This window comes from Ictidomys tridecemlineatus, chromosome 14 (genome assembly GCF_052094955.1).
Source record: "Ictidomys tridecemlineatus isolate mIctTri1 chromosome 14, mIctTri1.hap1, whole genome shotgun sequence".
NCBI lineage: Eukaryota > Metazoa > Chordata > Mammalia > Rodentia > Sciuridae > Ictidomys > Ictidomys tridecemlineatus.
Window position 1 is genome coordinate 67,274,933 of NC_135490.1, and position 14,760 is coordinate 67,289,692.

The following is a 14,760-nucleotide window of genomic DNA, read 5'->3' on the forward strand; positions in this document are numbered from 1 at the left end:
GAACAAGGGGAAATGTAGAAATAGCTCACCATGCCCTTTGAGAGCCCTGCATTTTGTCCAGGAGATGTACTCAAAGCTGCTTGCTGTGGCCATTATGCCAGGTGCATGGGGCATGGAGAGGTATGGGGTTGGGGACAGGAACAGAATTCAGGTGCTACCCAGTGGGTGTCCCTTCCCCACCAAGCACCAGTTTCCAATCCTGATGCCTCTTCCTTCCATGCACAGGCTCATCTCCAGTGCTGGTTAGATCCTTTCCTACCTGCAGTTCTCAGCAGCAAGTGCTCATCTGTGCCTGTGGAGGTGAGAGGGCCCCTAGGCTTTGGGAGCCACAAAGGCCACTGCCTGGCTGAGTGGTAGTGTTCAGGCCTGTAGGCCTGGAGGGGTCCACAGCTTCCTTGGGAGGCAAGTTCTGGCTTCTGCCCTCCAGGATCCTTGGGCACCGAAGCCATGAGAGTGACTCTAAAGTCTGCAGAGGAGGAGTCCAGCTCCTTACCTGGGTGACCAGGTCCACCACTGGGCAGAAAAGATCACTGTGGCCAGGCTCTTGTACTCTGACTTCTCAGACTAAGAGATGCCACCGCAGCTGTCCAACCCTCCAGGAGATTGCAAAGTCTGCACACTTCCTTGGCAAGAGGGTATGTCCCTGCCCTGCTGCAAAGGTCATCAGGGACATTATTGGAGAGCTGGATCCTAACTACTAGAGGGGCATGGGACTGAGTGGGGAAATTTTCCCAAACCAGGAACCTACCCAGAGCGTGGGTACCCAGCCCACAGATGAATTCAGAGTTTAAGCACAGCCAACCCTGGTCAGCAGTCCCTGAACCTCTAGTTGTATGTTTTAATGATGAAAATAGAATATAAACATTAATAACACCCTCATCCTTAAGATGAATAAACTCTAACTTGATATTCAAAGGAAAAAATAACTTTAGAGAAGTTCAATTCCATAGAATTTATCTGAGCAAGCAGAAATACAAAAATCAACAACTGGAATGACTGGATTCTCTGAAAGCCCTCACAATCACAAAATGTCCATGGCACTAATGTGTGCAGTGCCATGTGGCAGTATTTATGAACTAAAAAGTGAGGCACAAAATCCTTTCCTTGCTTACAACAATAGTACTACTCTGCATTGGCCAAGTTCAGCTGCTGTACTTGCCTGAGCCAAGGCTATTCAAGAAACGAGGCTGTCAGTCAGTCAAACTACTAAATTGTATTGCAGTTTTCAAAAGGACTCAGTTTGAGTCCCTACATAGGTTTGCCACTGATGTCTGCCTGGACAGCTGGACCCTTGGAGACTCTACTGCTGCACAGTCTGAACAGCCAAGCCTGAGCCTTGCTTGCAGTGCCTCTGGGCCCCACTGCAAACCTACTGGAGGACCTGCCAGAGAGCGCACCAAATGCATAAACTGTGGCTCCATCTAGACACTACTTGGTGGTAGGAGGGAACTGGCCCCTACCTGTGCAAAGCCTGCAGCCTCTACACTAAGATGAATGACCTCAGTCTGCCCCGCATCAAGCAGCAGAAGCACGCGCCTTCATCTTGGTGGCTAGGACTATCCCATGACAACTGGCACACCACCATCATGACCTTATGCTGCAGAAACGCTGAAGGCAAACCTGCGTGCAATGCCTGTGGACTCTATCAGAAACTCCATGCAGTGCCTCAACCTCTTCCTACAAAAAAACAGGGAATTCAAACCAGAAAACCAAAACCTAAAAACAATGAAGTCAAAGACTTGTTCTCCTAACAGCAATAATTTGGTTCTTGTGACTCCAACTTCTCTATCTTCTAACTCAGAGGATTACAGCAGAACTACTTCCCCTCCAACAGTTCCAATAGCCTCAGGGACAGGAGCCCCTGTGAGGTCTGCTGCAGGAGAGGGCACCAACCCTGAATATAGCAAGCTCCATTATTCAGGTCAAATGGGCTCCACATAGGCTTCAGTCTGGCCTTGCCAGCTGAAGTCACGTCCTCAGTGGGACAGGATTCCTATTGTGCTCTGGCCCTGGCCTCAGCCCTTGTGACAACGAGGTGGGGAGGGATCTACCCAAGAAGGCCTTGCACCTCTTGTGTCTGAATTTGTCCAGCAGCCCAGACTGTGGGGACCGTGTAGACAGTGCATCCCACCCATGTGTGATTTCCCCAGGAGGCTTGCTAAAGAGAAAAAGAAGATGAAGCTCCTCTAGGAAAGGGCCAGCGTGTGAAAACATGGCCTGCTCCATTGGGCCAGGGACACTTCCAGCCAGTCTGCCACAGGTTGGCTCCTAAACTGCTTGCAGAAACTGGGACTAGGAACAGGGCCAATTGCCTGCTAAGGAAAATGCAGAGATTCTTTCCAATAAAGTTCTATGTGAATTGCCCCAAATCATGTGTTTCTTCTGATCAATTATTTTGATCAATCAATATTGGTTATTCCAGAATTTCTGCACACCTCTTCCACATGCATATTTCACAAGCATTCGTGGAGAAGATCATTGGAGGCTGTTTGGCACAGTCTTGAAGACTCAGTGAGTTCCTGGCTCTCTTGTCAAAATATTGTTCAGTTTGCAAGACTGAGTAGTGACTCCAACAGACTCTGCGACTGATGTTTCTCAAAGGTCATCTTACCTGACTAGTCTGAGGTCAGCTGGAATTTGTGCATAGGTAGCAAGCAAGATATTATTCTTCCATGCATATATTTTTTTTTAAATAAGTGAAATTTCCATTGCAGCAATCAGAGTTAAATCATTTGCAGAAGGTGGGACAACATTTTTATAATGAACGTAAAAATTTACCTTAATGTTACTTTAAATAATTTAAAAGAATAATATGAACTTAAACCTTCTTATTCTTCTTTACATTTATTTTGCATTTCTATATTCCTGATTGTTTAAGAGAACTATTTCAAGAAAAATCTTTTTTCAGAAAATTTTGCTTTTGTCCATTTGTTAAGAATTTTTAAACAAGAATTCCAACATATGCCCTTTCTTTTACTGTGGAATATGTACTGGAAAAATAGCAACAGAACTTTACCACCTAGTGAACAACACTTGTAAATATTCTAAGCATCTATGAATGCTCTGATGAAGTCTGTATAGTCTGCTAACCCACAGGCTGGTTAACATTAATTTTTTTAAAAATGCAGTGTCATATGGAAACCTATTTTGATAGAATTTTTAAAATAAAAGGATATTGTTTTTTTCTGTAGAAAATGATATAAATTTTTTTATTGTGGTCCCTTATTTATTTATTTATTTATTTATTTATTTGTTACTGTGACCCAAATCCCTAACAAGAACATCCATTGTAGAAGGAGAAAAGATATTTTCACAATATCAGAGGTTTCAGTCCATGATCAGTTGGCACCATTGCTTTGGGCCAGAGCAGAGGCAGAATATCATGGTGAAAGCCCATGACAGAGGAAAACTACCCTGTCCCATGGCAGCAGGAATGCAGAGAGACAGAGCAAGCTCCCAGGGAGAAAATGTAACCCACAAGGGCGGGCGCCCACGACCTCCTTCCTGCTGACTCACATCACCTGCTGGCAGTTACCACCAAATACCTAGTCCTCTCAAATCATCCACTCAAAATCATCAAGATTTGGAGATCTGGGGTTATGGCTCAGTGGTTGTGCACTTGCCTGGCATGTGTGAGGCACTGGGTTCGAATCTCAGCACCACATATAATAAAAATAAATATCTATCAACAATTAAAAAAATTAATAAATAAAATTAATAAATAAAAGTATTTAAAAAACTCAGGATTTGTTAGGTCAACTGTTAGGCCAGAGCACTCACAATCTAATCACTTCACTGTGAGCATTTCTGCATTGTCACCCGTGAGCTTTGGGGGACAACTCACACCCAAAGCATAACACATTTTAATTACCAAACAGAAAGTAGTTTTTGCTCAGTGTCTACGTAGGTTGATCATCACCAGATCATTGATGATGTAATTCTGTCTACCTTGTGGCCTGGTGAAACTCCTTTCCAGTATTCCCATGGAAGTTCCATCAGACCCACCCAGCACACCAACACACTAGCTAATATCTACACCCAATTAGGTCCCATCACACGTCCCATTTCCAAGGCAGCAGCATCAGGCACCACGACTTACGGAACGCAGGAGTTGTTCCTGTGCCCCCTGGAACCTTTGAAGCACAGCTGCATTTTTGGATGATGCTTCTCTAAATACAAGAGTTGTTTGCTGTTCAAAGCCCCACACTGTTTTTGTCTTAGGGACTGTGGTGCATCTTCATGCCGCAGCGCCCCTTCAACTAATGCTAGAGCAACCCACACTGGAGCCTCCCAAGGCCTTCAGGGCCACAGACAGCAATGAAACAACCAGGTGCTGCATGAAAGGTAATTTTCCAAAGACTTAAGAGCCAAAAAAACCTGTTGGAGGGTGGTGCAACATCAGTAAAAGGCCAATTGAGCACATGGTTGCCTTCTTTCTCCACAAGAGGAGTGTCTAGAGTGGCTTCACATACTCTTACCCTTGGTGTAACTCCAAACCTCTTAAATTCTTCTGCCAATTTGTCTGCATTTGCATTGGCTAGATCCTGTGTAGGAAGGAATCTTCTTTCATACACGTGACATTCATTGGAGAAAAGATAGTTTCTTCAACAAATGATGCTGAGAAAACTGGAAATCCATATGTAGAAAAATAAAATGAAACCCCTATCTCTCACCCTGGTGGAAATTCAACTCAAAGAAGACTTAGGCACTAGAACAGAGACCCTGGGTCTAGTAGAAGAAAAAGTAGTCCCATGTTGGCCGAGGAACTGACTTCCTTAACAAGACTCCTAATGCACAAGAAGTAAAATCCAGAATCAATAAATGGGATATATTCAAACTAAACTGTCTCCTCAGTAAAGAAAACAATCCATAATGTGAAGATAGAGCCTACAGAATGGGATGAAATCTTTACCACATGCACCTCAGATAGAGAATTTCCAGAATATATAAAGAACTCAAAAAACTCAACACCAAAAAAACAAATAACTCAATTAATAAATGGGCTAAGGAACAGAACAGACACTTAACTAAGAAGATATACAATCAACCAACAAATATATGAAAAAATGTTTAACACCTCTAGTGGTTATAAAAATGCAAGTCAAAACTACTCTAATATTTTATCTCACTCCATTCAGAATGACAATTATCAAGAATACAAGCAGTATTAAATGTTGATGAGGCTGTGGGAGAAAAGGTACAGTCATACATTGCCCGTGGCCTTGCAGATTGGTGCAAACATTATAGAAAGTGGTATTGAGATTCCTCAGAAAACTGGGAATGAAACCACCATTTGACCCAGCTACCCCACTCTTAGGTTTATACTCAAAGCACTTAATATCAGCAGACTACAGTAATGTAATCACATCAAAGTTTATCAATATTTATCAATTCACAATAGATAAACTATTTAACAAACCTAGGTTCCCTTCAACAGATGAATGGATAAGAACATGAGGCATGTGCACACAATGAAATATTACTCAGCTTTAAAGAAGAATGAAATTATGGCTTATGATTTCATGACCAGTATGATTCTACATCACATACAAACCAAAGAATGAGAGGCTATACTCCATGTATGAGTCATGTGTCAAAATGCATTCCATTCTCATGCGTAACTAATTAGAAAAAATTAGAAAAAGTAAAACAAAGAAAAAAACTGACTATTTATATTATTTGATTCTCAGTCACAAAAGGGGAAAAAAGGAAGATAAGTAACCACAATCCTGATCTTCCACATGAGTACTGCATTGAAATGAATAGGTATTGGACTTGGTTGAATGTGGCACATGTGCAAAAAGTGATATATATCTTGACACACCACGTCCTTCAATCCTCAGATTGAGAAATGTGTCCCAAGTCCTAGGAGGCTTCACAGCAGCTGAGGGATTCCAGGACTGGGATGTGTCCCACTCGTCCTTGAAGCCATACTGTCCCTGCTTGAGGCCAGGACTGCTTGCCCACAGGGCTGCAAATCTGGGTGCAGTGGGTGGTCCTGCCTGCATGAGGAGCCTGGGAGACTCTGAAGGCCAGGTTTTCCCAGTCCTTCCACACCTAGTGATTCACTGACCATGGCCCTGATGAGTTGGGGTTGGACAGGCAGAGTGGTTGTCAGTCCCTGCAGAGTAAGAGATTGAACCTCTCTAGTGGCATCTCCATCAGGGACATAGTGGGCAGCCCCCCACCCCAGTCACACACCCTGGCGCCAGCAGCACCTGCAGCCTCTGCGTCTGGATAAAGGAGACACGGAGCCTCATCCTGGCAGCAGGAGGAGCAGCTATGGAGTGGTGATGGATTCCCTGGGAGAGTGTTCTGGGGCTGCTTCAATGAAATACGTGGATTGTCCCATGGGACAATTGTCCAATGGGTTAAAACATAATAAACGCACTGTACAATTCAAAGGCAGCATCTCCATCTCGCCACTCCTCCTGCCCATTGTGGAGTCATGTCAAGTCCCCACTGTTCTTTCTCAATATTTTATGATCATTTGGCTTCCTTGTATCTCCATGTGCTTCTAGAGGGCTTTAAAATTCTTTTTTTTTTTTTTGTAGTTTGCTGATTTATTTTTAAATTAAGTAATTAATTTTAATTAGGTGTATATGACAGCAGAATGCATTGTGATTTATCGTACACAATTGCAGCACAACTTTTCATTTTTCTGGTTGTACACGATGCACCATTTGTGCATTCATACATGGACCTAGGGTAATGATGTCCATCTCATCCCACCATCTTTCCAGCCTCCATTTCCCCCTTCCCACTCCTCCCTCCCTTTGCCCCATCAAAGTTCCTCCATCCCCCTTCTCCAATTATGGATCAGCATCCACTTATCAGAGAGAACATTCAGCCTTTGATTTGAAATAGCTGCAGAGTCCTGGGCTTTCCTTGGCGGCTTGGCGGCCGAGTGGCCGACCAGCCAGCAGGGGGCGCACTGTCCTCCGCGCTCCCTCCCAGCGCCCGCTTCCGCTAACGGAAGCCTGGACGGCTGGAGGCTGCGGGATGGCGGTGCCGCTCAGGTCCCGCTCTGGTCGCTACCTGCGCTGCCCGGGCACGGCATCCACTGGCCCGGCCTCACGCTCCGCCCGTCGCCGGCAGGTGTGCAGAGCCGGACCGGCCGAGGCCGCCATTTCCGCGGCCTGAGACCCGCAGCCCGCGGCAGCTGAACCAGAACTTCGGGCGCCTCTTTCCCGCTAGGACGCTGCCTGCCCCGCGCGCCAGGGCGGCCGGCGGGCAGGTGTCCTCCGGGAGGAGCCTCTGGGACCCGCGGCGGGCGGGGATGGCGCGCAGCAACCCGAGTCTCTCTTACCTCTGTCCCTGTGGTGCCCGCTGATGGGGACTGGGTGCCGCCTGGGGCGCCCTGGAGCTGGGGAGGGGCGGCGGTTGAGCGCCTGAGGGAACCCGCACCCACCTGTCCGCCGGCGCGGGGTGGGGGCCAGGTGAGTGGTCAGTGAGCATGCGTGGGCTTCAGGTGGTGCAGAGGGAACACCGCGGGCTGTGCCAGTTGTGCCTCCAGGCAGGAGCACCAGAGGATGAACCACAGGCCTTGCTTGGCTGCCTCCTAGCTTTCCCTGAGGATGACCGCTCACTCTGAAAGCTCCTTTTTCCACTGCTTCCTTTTGTACCTGGGCAAACACTTTGTCATGAGCCATGCTCTGTGATTTGTGTTTCTAAGTTTGATTATTCACTTTCTATAGATCAATTATGAATCTCTCCAATTAGGACTTTAATGTTTTTCTCAAAACTCAGTTTTTGTTTTTGACCTACAAGCAACCAAAAACTTAGCCTTTAATGCATTCCTTTTTCTTCATGAAATCAGCTAAGAAATATGTATGGAACACCCACTGTGTGCATTGTGCTGGGCACTGTACTGGACACCCTCCATGCATATTTGATTAAGGCATAGGCTTTTGCATCACATGTCCTTTCAGTTTGGTGGAAAAGAGAAGAGAATCAATTGCTCATTATCTTTCTTGCTTGGCATGATCTCAGCCAATACTCTCAAATTTCACTTTTGTTCAAGGATTCTGATTCTTGCAAGAACATTTTAATTTCTTTGGGGAGTTCATTTAGTATCTGAAATTTTGTGTGTATTTCATGCTGCCTTTCTATAATATGCCTTTACTGGCCTTTTAAAGTGCACATATGTAACTTTTCTGGAGACAAAAATGAGGCCTTTACCTATAATGGGGGTCCTGTTTGGTTTTTAACACAGTATGCAGTGTGGTTACTGCTGAAGCTGAAAACCTGGTATTCTTTCTCAGTAGTGGTAATGTTCTTCTGGCAATTGCCATACTAGGCCTTTCACATTCTTGGAGTATATTGGAACTTTATGAATATAGAAATGTTTAACAGGCTTCTGACTTTATCCCATGTAACACTTGAATTGAGAGTCTCTTGTTTTCTTTGTATATACTCATACCCCAAATTCACAACTTAATTTTGAAGTTTATCTTTCATTTGATGAACTTTTCCCCCTCACAAAGATTCCAAGTTTTTCTCAACTCATGAAGCCGATGATACATAAACAACTGTAAAGAGAACCACAAACTGAGATGTGTTTCTTTGCTATCTTCATCTAGACACAGTTATGTCTGTCTCCTATCCTACCCCACCTTGGCCTTATGATAAAAATTCATAACCCAGCAGAATTACAAAGTGTTAAGTCCACAAATAATTGCCAAGTCCTGTTCAAAGTCATTCTTTCTCACCTGCCTTTACCTGTGCTTTGATTTTGAATAGCTTGTGCTGTTTTGGAGCCTTCATTTCTTAAAAGTTAAAATGGACTGGTAGAGAATAAATACAGCACAGGAGGAGTGATTTCAGTGACTTAGTCACAAACCAACACAAAATATTTTAATGAGTGAATGGGATTCAATTGTCATTTTGTAAATGATCATCTTTCTTCCTTTTCTGGTAGGGTTTTTAGACCCTGAGGAGGAATTGGAGCTGATCCACATTATGGGAATGGAAACCACCGAACCTGAGCCAGACAGTGCAGTGCAGCCTGCCTCTTGCTCTGATGACCTTTCATGCCAAATGAGACTCTGAGAAGATCACTCCATTGAAGACTGTTCTAAGAAAAAGCAGGATCAGAAGAGACTGGGAACTCAAAGAGGTCTTGAGACCAATGTTAAACACTTTGCTAGAATCTGGATCAGTTCATGGGGATTTTAGATCTAGAGACGAGAGTGGTGATGAGAGCAGTTTAGTTTCCATGAACCTATGGAAATGAAACCTCTGGAAATTAATCCATCATGTCCAGCAGAAGAAAATGATGTATCTGTCCTGATTCCTGTGGGGGACCAACTACCAGAAGCCCATCTTTCCACTGATGTTCCAGAAAAAACGGTTCCAATCCAAATCACAGCTTTCCACCAGAAACCACGGGTGAGACAGTGGTCCATTCGACCGCAGGGCACTTCCAGACTGAACTTTTTAAAAAATTTATTTATTTGTTCTAATTAGTCATACATGAGGGCATAATTCATTTTGATTCATAGTACACAAATGGAGCACAACTTTTTATTTCTCTGGTTGTACACAAAGTAGAGTCACATCATTCGTGTCTTCCTATATGTATATCTAGGGTAATGATGTCCATCTCATTCCACCATCTTTCCTACCCCCATGGCCCTCCCTTTCCATCCCTCCCCTTTGCCCTATCCAAAGTTCATCCATTCCTCCCTTGCCCCCTCCCCCATTATGGATCAGTATCTACTTATCAGAGAAAATATTCACATTCAGTTTCAAGTGATATTCCTACTAGCCCCGACTGCATATACATTGTAATGGATTGATTATATTCCAGGGATTTTTCAAGACAACAGATTTGGACATTTGGACATCAGTGATAAATTGAGTACTGAGCTCTTCCAGGACAAAAGTGAGGAGGCTTCCCTTGACCTAGTGTTTGAGCTGGTAAGTCAGCTACAGTGTCACACTCACAAAGAGAATGGAATTGAAATTTGCATGGAGTTTCTGCAAGGCACTTGTATTTATGGCAGGAATTATTATTCATGCTTAGAGCACTGTATATTGTTTTTCCTATTTCAGGAAAATTTACCATTTGTAAAAGAAACCAACTTCCCATTTAAAATTGTCTGTTAACTATGAAAGCTGTATACTTGAGTCATTTGTATATCTCTTCATACTGTAGTGGTCTTTCCTTTGTTATTGACTGATACAGTACCCTGATTACAAGGTTATTTTGTACTTGTCTTAATACATTAGTATAATAACAACTGCTTAAAAATAAAATAAAATACAAGTACCATATGACATACATGTATCTTGTACATTGATGATTACTGTAATCAAGCTAATTAACATATCCACCCACTCACATGTGTGTGTGTGTGTGTCTGTGTGTGTTTGTGTTTGTGTGTGTGTGTAGTGAGAACACTTTCAAGCAGAACAATTAAAAAATTTTTTTAGTTGTAGTTGGACACAATACCTTTCTTTTATTTATTTTTGTGTGGTGCTAAGGATTGAACCCAGGACCTCACATGTGCCAAGCAAGTGCTCTGCAACTGAGCCATAACCCCAGCTCACAGAGCAGCAAATTTAAGCATACAACAGAGTGTTATTCACTGTGGGGACCCAGTTGTAGGACAGATGTCCAGAATTGGCTCATGCTGCATCACTGAAGTTTTGTACTCTTTGGGTAAACCCCGAGCTCCTGGGAACCACCATCCTGCTCTCTGCTTTTACAGAGCAACTGGTTTTGATTCCACACTTCATTGAGGTCATAGAGCACGACCTTCTACATTTGCTTTTTTCACTTAGAATAATGTCTCCTAAAGCTCATTAGGGTTTCAAATAACAAGATTTCCTGCATTTTGAAGGCAGAATATTGTTCTGGGTGTCAAATGGTTGACATGTTTTTGTATGTGGACATAATCTTAAAACACCAGTTAAGAAAATTAACGAGATTTTTTTCAGAAGTGATTTATGAAACATTACTTTTATTTGTTTTAGTACCAGGAATTGAACTCATGGGGGGTTAACACTGAGCCATATCCCAGCGCTTTTTGTTTGTTTGTTTGTTTTCAAAGTTTGAGACAGAGTCTTGTAAACTTGTTTAAGGCCTTGCTAAATTGCTGAGACTGGATTTGAACTTGCAATTCTCCTGCTTCAACCTCCCAAGCTCTGGAAAGTAGTATAGAAATCCCTCAGAAATCTTGCAATGAAACAAGCATTTGAACTAGTTATCCCACTCTTTGGCATATACCCAAAGTACTTAAAATTGGCATACCATAAGGATGCACCCACATCAATATTTTCTGCACCTTAATTCACAATAGCTAAGCTCTGGAACCAACCTAGGTGACATTCAATAGATGAATGGAAAAAAATACACACACATACACATACATACACACAAACATACACACACACAGCAATATTACTCAGCCATAAAGGATGAAATTATGACATTTGCTGGTAAGCAGATGGAACTGGAGATGGAGACTATCATGCTAAATGAAATAAGCCAATCCCAAAAAACAAAGATTGAATGTTCTCTGATATGTGGTTGCCAATGCACAACAAAGGGGTGGGGAGGGAAGAATAGACGTTCATTGCATAAGACAAACGGGAATGAAGGGAAGGGAAAAGGGATGAGAAAAGGAAAGATAGTAGAATGAACCAGATGTAACTTTCCTATGTTCACGTATGGATTCATGGCCAGTGTAAATCCTCATCATGTACAGTCAAAATATGGGGAGTTATACTCCATGTACCTATAATGTGTCAAAATGCATTCCACTGGCATGTATAACTAAAAAGAACATAAAACATTTAAAATCCATCTGCCAGAGGCTTTACCGGGGCCTATTCTGGATCACAGGGTGGGCAGTACATGGAACAGTGGTGTCAGAATGGCCCAATGAGCGCAGGAGGAATTGTGTGGTCCATGACAGGAGGGTGGGTCTGTGCACATAGTCAGTTGCCTGCCTGCTGGACCCCATTTTGCACTGTTGCAGTGGTCAAGCAGAGTCTTCTGGGCAACCAAGACACCTGCAGGGACCGAATGAGGGGGTGACAGAAGCAGCATTGGGTGGTGGGGTGGGACATGGTTTCCACAGATAATCTTACTTCCAATAGTCCCAAAGGTGTGGACAAGTGTCCCAGCAAGGATGCAGGGTGGTGGCAGCTGCCACATCTAAGCCCTGTCAAGGTTCCACAGGATGGTAGCAGCTGGCTACCTGGTTGTGTGACAGGGTGTTGGCCGCTGTAAGTCCAGCATGTGGACCACTGTACCCGACAGGAGAAGATGGGGAGCGTGTTGTGGCAGTGACAAACAGACACCTGTCTCTTTGTTTTCCGCCTTTCCAGAGGGAATGGGGTGTGTGCCCTCTGATCCTTAGCCTGCCTTCTCCATTTCCTGATCCCAAGGTGGAAGCAATATGGGTCTTTGCAGTGCAGGGTCCAGCAGAGGTCACAGCTGGGTGTGGTCACAGTGATGCAATAGGCAGCAGGGACAGCAGACTACCATGCACCATGGGGCACCTAGAAGAGCATGTCCCTACACTGGTCCACAGTGGAAGCAGCCAATGTGAGTGTCAAAGTCAGAATTGTGCCTTTTCCGCTGTTTCTTAATTAGAAAACACAAGGATGTTGGACTTGCTTTATGTTTGGATATGGAGTGACCAGGAGAGAACAGCAAACACAAAACCATCAATTGCAAAATGAAACACACCTATCCCACTCCTCGAGTTATGCCTGAATGACTTAATGTGACACAGCCACATTAATGTTTATAGCAGCTCAACTCACAATAGCTAAACTATGGAAGAAACCTAGGTGCCCTTTAGCAGATGAAATGGAAAAGAAAACGTGGTATATATACACAATGGACTATTACTCAGTCATAAAAAAGAACAAAGTTATGACATTGGCAAAATAAGCTAATCCCAAAGAACCAGAGGCTGAATGTTTTCTCTGATTTGTGGATGCTAATTCACAAAAACGGGGGAGGGTGCCTAAGGAAGAATAGAAGGGCTTTGGATTAGGCAAAGGGAGGGGAGGTGGCATGGGAGTAGGAGGGATAGTAGAGTGAATCAGACATTATGAGCTTATGTGCATATATGATTACATGACCAGTGTAATTCTACAACACGTACAGCTGGAAGAATGAGAAGTTATACTCCATTTATGTATGATGTATCCAAATACCATCTACTGTCATATAAAACTAATCGACTCTGGATGGGTACAGTCATGTCCAATAGAACCGTGGAGAGATTTTTGGAGCCAAGTGGAATGACTGCCTAAGTAACCCAGAGGAAAGCAGCCTGAGAATGACCCTCTGGAGGGTGAGAATAACTGTGCGGTGGGTGTGGGAGAAGAAGCAGCGCAGAGTCAGGAGGAGCCTGAGCTCAGACCAAGTGGGGGTGGGGGTCTCTTCACCCTGGAGCCTTCCTTTGACCAACCGCCTTGGCCCAAGTCCTTTCTGCGTCACAGGTTCCATCCACACGTCACAAAGGCTAAACTCCAGTTCAGCCTTTGGTCCAAGGAGGAGCTGGCTTCTCAGCCAAGCTGCTCTGTGCTGACCAGCGTTGGACTAGTGTGGACTTGTGCCTGGTGACGAGCCCCCGTGCCCTCCATGGGCAGTCTTCTCACCAAGTGCGGCCGCAGGCTGCGCCGCAGGGCCCTGGTGGCCCACCAAACTCCCCTGCGCCTCGCCCGCGAGGCTCCCTCTCCTCACAGGGCCCACCCGGCTGCACCTGCCGCTCCTCCCAGCCCTGCCAGCAGGCGCTTCCTCCAGGATCCCCGACCTCCACCTCGGGGGCCTCCTGCTGCTGGCAGGGACAGAGGCCCGCTCCTCTGTCGGGGGATCCTGCTGCCCGCGTCCTGGGGGCCGTTCCCCAAAAAGCCGGTGCTATCGCGGAACAACTCCCGGATGTTCGGCCCCTGGACAGCAGTAAGGGTCCCCCCTCCTGGGCGCTGGCCACTCCTCCTGCCTCCAGTTCCTCAGCTCATCCACCAAGCTGAGGGGCCCATGACAGCTGCTCGCTGCCCTCTTGGTGCGGCTAAGGAAGCCCAGCTCAGGGCCCAGGAACATCCAGAAAACAGCAAGACCCATCAGGAGGAGGAGCAGGAGGAGGAGGAGGAGAAGGAGGAGGAGGGGGACGAGGAGAAGCTGAAGGAAGAGAAAGAAGAGAAGCTGGAGGAGGAGAAGGACGAGGAGGAAGAGGAGAAGGAGGAGGAGGAGGAGGAGGAGGAGGAGGAGGAGGAGGAGGAGAAGCTGAAGGAGGAGAAAGAAGAGAAGCTGGAGGAGGAGAAGGACAAGGAGGAAGAGGAGAAGGAGGAGGAGGAGGAGGAGGAGAAGCTGAAGGAGGAGGAGAAGGACGAGGAGGAGGAGGAGAAGCTGAAGGAGGAGGAGAAGGACCAGGAGGAGAAGAAGACGGAGGAGGTCACTCGGGGAGACCTCAGTGCCCTGGAGGCCAGTTCTAGGCCCCCAGAGGGAAATAGTGTTCTCGAGAGGCCCCCCGTGTCGCCCAAGAAGTGGATCTGCCTGTCTGCCTCCCCATCCATCCAGGGAGAGCAGGGCCTGAAGCCCACCTGTGCTCTATCCCAGGGTTGGCCCTCACTAACTGCTGCTTCCAGGAGGCCGCATAAAAGAAAGCTGCTCATGCCAGTGGCCCTGCCATCACTGATTGCCTGGCATCAGGATGGGCTGCCCCCACCTGCAAAGCGGCCACTTTTATGTTCAAAAGGCACCCTGAGGAGGGTTCAGAGTGCCAGAAGTAAGCA

At 45.5% G+C, this 14,760-nt stretch overlaps 1 protein-coding gene and 1 long non-coding RNA gene across 2 annotated transcripts in view; one reads left to right on the forward strand and one right to left on the reverse strand.

Annotated features, from left to right (window-relative positions):
* Chrna6 (cholinergic receptor nicotinic alpha 6 subunit) overlaps positions 1-14,760 on the reverse strand; it is a 186,228-nt gene that overhangs the window by 65,500 nt on the left and 105,968 nt on the right. The window lies entirely within an intron of this gene.
* LOC144370474 (uncharacterized) lies at positions 6,881-10,281 on the forward strand. Its single transcript, XR_013430454.1, has 2 exons — positions 6,881-7,439; positions 8,921-10,281. It is a non-coding gene; the product is annotated as an uncharacterized LOC144370474 (long non-coding RNA).